Here is a 6,000-nt window from a genome sequence, read left to right on the forward strand (position 1 = left end):
CCTAATCGATTCAGTGTACATCCATCTATTTTCTTTTCCACTTATCCTGACTAGGGGAGCGGGTGTGCTGGAGTATATCCCAGCTGATTTTGGGCGAGAGGCAAGGTACACCCTGGACTGGTCACCAGCCACGCGCAGGGAACATTACTGACAAATAACCATTCACATTTAGGGACAATTTAGAGTCTTCAATTAACCTAAGAAACATGTTTTGGGAAAGTGGGAGAAAGCCGGGGCAAACATGCAAACTCCACACAGGAAGGCTGGAGCCCGGATTCAAGCCCGGTTGTCATGCCAACGATTCCTTATATATTTTCAAAATAATAATAATCTTTCAAAAATACCAAGGAAACTGTTTGCTTCATATTTTAGCAATTAAACAAAGACATCATGTTGTTCCAGACCACAAACTAGTTGGTCTGCTGGTTGAAGCCAAGTAATAATGCGCTACATTTTGCTTCAAGACCGGATTAGACAACGGATTTCGAAACATCTAAACAACTCATCGAATATAATGCCCAAAAAATACATTTTATGATTGCATTGCACAGGTGTACAAAATTAACTATGAAACATTTGATCTGGTGCAATGCAATGCCTCAGTTTCAGTTTGCCTAATAATATTTTCTTCAAAGCAATGTAAATATAAATATTTGTTGTCATGTCAGACAAGCTTATTATGTAGTTTTAATGTAATGTATGTGTGCGTGTATGTGGTGGGTGTAAAACGAAGTGGGTTGCACCATTATGTAAACACGACAGGGTACAAAGATCCTTTAACTCCAGTATCAGCTCATTATGTGGATGCGGACCTTTCAAGGCGCAGTCAGCAGAGATGGAGGTAGCATCCTGTGCATGGCGACATTTCACGAGAGTGAAAGAAAGAAAAAAGAGTGCGGTGAACACGCCGTTTAAATAACACAAGAGCAGCAAAAGAGTTACAATGCTGTGAATCACAGATTTCTTGGAAAATGAAGAGGAGGGATGATTGGCCCCCTATCACTCAGACTGCAGTGTGACTAATGTAAGAGCTTCTGGTGAGGGCAGCCTTCTGTGACATACTGCATTAAGAATAAGAGGGGGGGGGGGGGGAAACAACCTGTTCAGACTTGTCATAACAGCCACTTTGCTTTTCTGGTGGGAGTGCGCGCACGTATCAGGGAGTCTCGCTTTGCCCGCCCACGGATCGAAGTGCTGCAGGAAGTGAAATGTAACCTGAGCTCGTCATTGGAAGTTAAATATTGTACAGAGGTATTGGGACATGCTACCTTCAGGAAGTCGGCATTGGAAAGCAATGTGGTGTTTGCTGCTTTTTCAGCTTCCACTCTTGTGGGATGTTGAAGTTGTTGCAGTGTGTCTGTGGGAATTTTGGTCCATTTGCGAAGTCAGAGTTCAGTGATGTTAGACCTAAAGAGGGCCTATTGCCAAAGGTGCAGCTTGTTCTTCTGCACCAAACTCATCCAAGCATCTTTTTATGGACTTTGTACATGGAACAGAAAAAGGCCTTTCCCAATCTCATTCATTCATCCATCCGTACCTCTTATCATCAATAGGGTCGCGGGCGTGCTGGAGCCTATCCTAGCCTATATAAAAACAAGTTCAGTACTATTGAATGTTTAAGGACATGTTCACCCAAACTCAGAATTCTAGCCACTTCCACAGGAATTATGTTACTTTTCCCTTACTGTGGCATTGGAAATATTGGTTTGTCTGTGGGAAAAAAAAACATTTTAGAACGTCATACTGGGCTGAAGGATTTAGTTTGATAGCATTTGCAGGCTTGTTAGTGCCTAAAAAAACAATTTCCAAGGAAATCAAAAAGATAAATGTTATTGAAATGAGCACTAGCAGATGATTGTACTCATAATTCTTCACCCATTGATAAATATTGTAATGGATGGTGTCATATAAAATTATTCATGAATGTAAAAGACCAATAAATTAAACTGAGCACTGACATCTACAAATGAGCATAGACCATATGAGACAATAAATTAATCAATCAGAAGTTCAGACCAGAGCCCTTAATCTTAATTTTTTATGTTTGGAGGACATTTTGGCTGCATGGTTCCAATTTTGTGGGAACACTTTGGGAAGCAGGTGGCACAGTGGGTAACTGGTTAGGACATCTGCCTCACAGTTCTGAGGACCCGGATTTAAATCCAGCTTCCCCTGTGTGAGTTTTCTCCACGTACTCCGGTTGTTTGAAGACTCTAAATTGCCCGGTGTGAATGTGAGTGCAAATGGTTGTTTGTTTATATGTGCCCTGTGATAGGCTGGCAACCAGTTCAGGGTGTACCCCGCCTCTTGTCCAGGGTCAGCTAGGATAGGCTCCTGCACGCTCGTGAGGATAAGTTGTATGGAAAAAGGATGGATGGATGTTTTTGGAATGTGGGAGAAAAACAGAGTAGAAAACCTACACAGGCACAAGGAAAACATGCAAACTTCACACAGGAAGGCCGCATTTGAACCCAGGACCTCAACTAACCTTTTGGAAAAACTGCACTTGTCAGAGTGTTTTTAATGCAACACTGTTTTTACATTTACTTTTGTATGTGTCACAGTCCTGTTTTGTTTGTTTCAAATTGATAAATGCTATTGTTCTTTGCAAATATTCTTTCTATATTTTGAATTTGTTATCCTTAACACGTTCCAAAAAATCTGAGACATGGGCAACAAAAGACTGGGAAAGTTGAGGAGTGCTCAAAAAACATTTGATTGGAACATTATACTGGTGAACAGGTTAATTGGAAACAGGCGATTGTCACGATTGGGTATAAAACGAGAATCCCAGAAAGGGTCAGTTGTTGACAAGCAAGGATGGGGTGAGGTTTACCACATTTGTGAACAACTGCGTGAGCAAATAAATCCAGCAGTTTAAGAACGTTTCTCAACGTACAGTTGAAGGGAATTTTGACATTTCATCATCTACTTTCCACAATATTATCAAAAGATTCAGAGATTCTGGAGAAATCTCTGCACGTACATGGCAAAGCTAAACACCAACAATGAATGCTCATGACCTCCGATCCCTCAGGCGGCACTCCATGAAAAACTGGCATCATTGTGCAAAGAATGTTGCCACGTGGGCTCAGGACCACTTCAGAAAACCATTGTCAGTTAACACAGTTCATTTCTACATGTATAAATGCAAGTTAAAACTCTACTATTCAAAGCAATGGCCATATATCAACAACACCCAGAAACGTCGCCGGCTTCTCTGGGCCTAAGCTCATCTGAGATGGACTGACACAAAGTGGAAAAATGCTGTCCACATTTCCAATTTTTTGGGGAAATCACGGACGTTGTGTCGTACGGAACAAAGAGGAAAAGTACTATCCAGACTGTTATCAGCGCAAAGTAAAAAAAAAAACAGCATCTGTGATGGTATGGGGGTGTGTTAGTGCCCTTGGCATGGGTAACTTGCACATCTGTGAAGGCACCATTAATGCTGACAGGTACATACAGGTTTTGGCGCAACATATGCTGCCATCCAAGCAACATGTTTTTTCAGGGACATCCCCGCTTATTTCAGCAAGACAATGCCAAGCCACACTCTCCAAATGTTACAACAGCATGGCTTGGTAGTAAAAGAGAGCCAGTACTAGACTGGCCTGCCAGCAGTCCATTGAAAATGTGTGGCGCATTATGAGGTGCAGAATATGACAACGGAGACCCCAGACTGTTGAGCAACTAAAGTTGTACATCAAGCAAGAATGGGAAAGAAGTCCATTTTCAAAACTGCAACAATAGGTGTCCTCAATTCCCAAATGCTTATTGAATGTTGTTAAAAGAAAAGGTGATGTAACACAGTGGTAAACATGCCCCTGTCCCAGCTTTTTGGAACATGTTGCAGGCATCAAATTCAAAATGAGTCATCCATCCATTCATCCATTTTCTTTACCGCTTGTCCTCACAAGGGTTGCGGGGTGCTGGAGCCTATCCCAGCTATCTCCGGGCGGGAGGCGGGGTACATCCTGAACCGGTCGCCAGTCAATCGCAGGGCACATAGAAACAAACAACCATTAGCACTCACATTCACGCCTACGGGCAATTTTATAGTCCTCAATCAACCTAAAACGCATGTTTTTGGGTTGTGGGAGGAAACCGGAGTGCCCGGAGAAAACCCAGGCAGGCAAGGGGAGAACATGCCAACTCCACACAGGCGGGGCTGGGATTCGTTCGCAGAACTGTGAGGCAGATGTGCTAACCAGTCATCCACCGTGCCGCACAAAATGGGTCAATATTTGAAAAAATTAAATTAAATTAAAAAAAGTTTGAACATTAAATACAGTATATTGTATATATATTGTCGTGTTTTCAATTGAATATAGTATGAAAATGATTTGCAAATCATTGTATTTTGTTTCTATTTACATTTTATGTAATTATTTTTTTTTTTACATTCTATTTATCTTCCCAACTTCACTGGAATTGGGGTTTGTACATCAGACTACAAATCTATCCATCCATTTCCTTTACCGCTTATCCTCACTAGAGTCGCGGACATAGCCTATCCCAGCCATCTTCGGGCGGGAGGCGGGGTACACCCTGAACCGGTCGCCAGCCAATCGCAGGGCACATACAAACAAACATTCACACTCACATTGACACCTAAGGGCAATTTAGAGTCTTCAATTAACCTACCACGCCGGTTTTTGGGATGTGGGAGGAAACCGGAGTGCCCGGAGAAAACCCACCCAGGCACGGGGAGAACACGCAAACTCCACACAGGCGGGGCCGGGATTTGAACCTGGGTCCGCAGAACTAACCAGTCGCCCACCGTGCCAGCCAGACTATAAATGTATCTATATTATATTGTCGATCTGCCCATCCATTTTCTACAGCGCTTTCTGGGGAACCCCCTGGACTGGTCACCACAGTCACATTCACCCCAATGGACAATTAGGTCTTTAGTGAAAGTAACACGCATGTTTTCTGGAATGTAGGAGGAAGCAGGTGTACCCAGTGAAAACTGACACAAGCACGGGGGAGAACATGGAAACTCCACAATGGATGGCCAGAGGCAAACTTAAGAACTGTGAGGGAGATGTGCTTACCACTCATGCACCATCCTCCCGTACTGTACTCTCTCTAATCATGATTTATGCAATTATTTTATACAAAGAAAACAGATCTAGCGCGCCCGGTACTCACTGCAGTTGAGTAAATAAGGCTCAATGAGGAAGATACAGTAAGCGTTTGATATCTTTCAATGAAACACAACTAGACAGTCTAATAATAACAAGCCCGGAAGTCTCCTGGGACAGTGTCTAAAACTGCAGACGCATGACTCGGAGTCCTCTCTAAATAGTCTGGACCGGCACGTGTAACTTTACAAGAGTGATAAGAACATGAGTGGCAAAGACAACTCAAACGTGCACGCTTCGAAGCTGGCACTACTACTGCATTACTGTGTTGTAGCGCACTACTAAAAAGACGGAAACACACTGTGATAATGGGCTTGTTGAACGTGCATTGACGTAGACAATTCGCCACCGACTGACGTGCTGCAAGGAGCGGCGCGCTCGTTCGGGGGCTGCAACTTGCACCGAGCGGACGGTTGCACGGGAGTTCTTTACCTGTGTAATGGCCTGAGCCGGCTGGCCAAGTGTCCGCTGACTTTCCCGGGAGGAGGAGAAGGAGGAGGAGGAGGAGGAGGAGGAGGAGGAGGCAGAAGAGGAGGGAAACCGCCGCCAGTGAACCGGTGCCGAGCTGCTGAGAGTGACTCTTGTGGGCCAGTCAGCAGGCGCCGCCTCGGATCCTCCTGCCTGCACCCTCCCTCCCTTCCAGCTGCATCAGACACAAACAGAGAGAGAGAGAGAGAGAGAGAGAGAGAGAGAGAGAGAGAGAGAGACGGTGCATGCATGCTGGGTGAGGTCAGGTTCCAACTTTATTTCAGGACTTTTCACACAAGTATGCTCGATTTCCCTGAAGAGGACACTGGCCTATTTGATACAGATCCTCGAGAAAGAACTTATTTAGCAGTGCAAATGTCAT

The 6,000-nt window shown here is 44.1% G+C and overlaps 1 protein-coding gene across 3 annotated transcripts in view; it reads right to left on the minus strand.

Annotated features, from left to right (window-relative positions):
* dgkaa (diacylglycerol kinase, alpha a) overlaps window positions 1-5,784 on the minus strand; it is a 41,174-nt gene extending 35,390 nt beyond the window's left edge. For all 3 annotated transcript variants that reach the window (XM_061790114.1, XM_061790123.1, XM_061790132.1), the window contains exon 1: window positions 5,583-5,784. The gene's annotated coding sequence lies outside the window, so the exon portion shown is untranslated. The remainder of the gene's footprint in view (window positions 1-5,582) is intronic.
* Window positions 5,785-6,000: the final 216 nt, after the last annotated feature.

Source organism: Phyllopteryx taeniolatus, chromosome 1 (genome assembly GCF_024500385.1).
Source record: "Phyllopteryx taeniolatus isolate TA_2022b chromosome 1, UOR_Ptae_1.2, whole genome shotgun sequence".
NCBI lineage: Eukaryota > Metazoa > Chordata > Actinopteri > Syngnathiformes > Syngnathidae > Phyllopteryx > Phyllopteryx taeniolatus.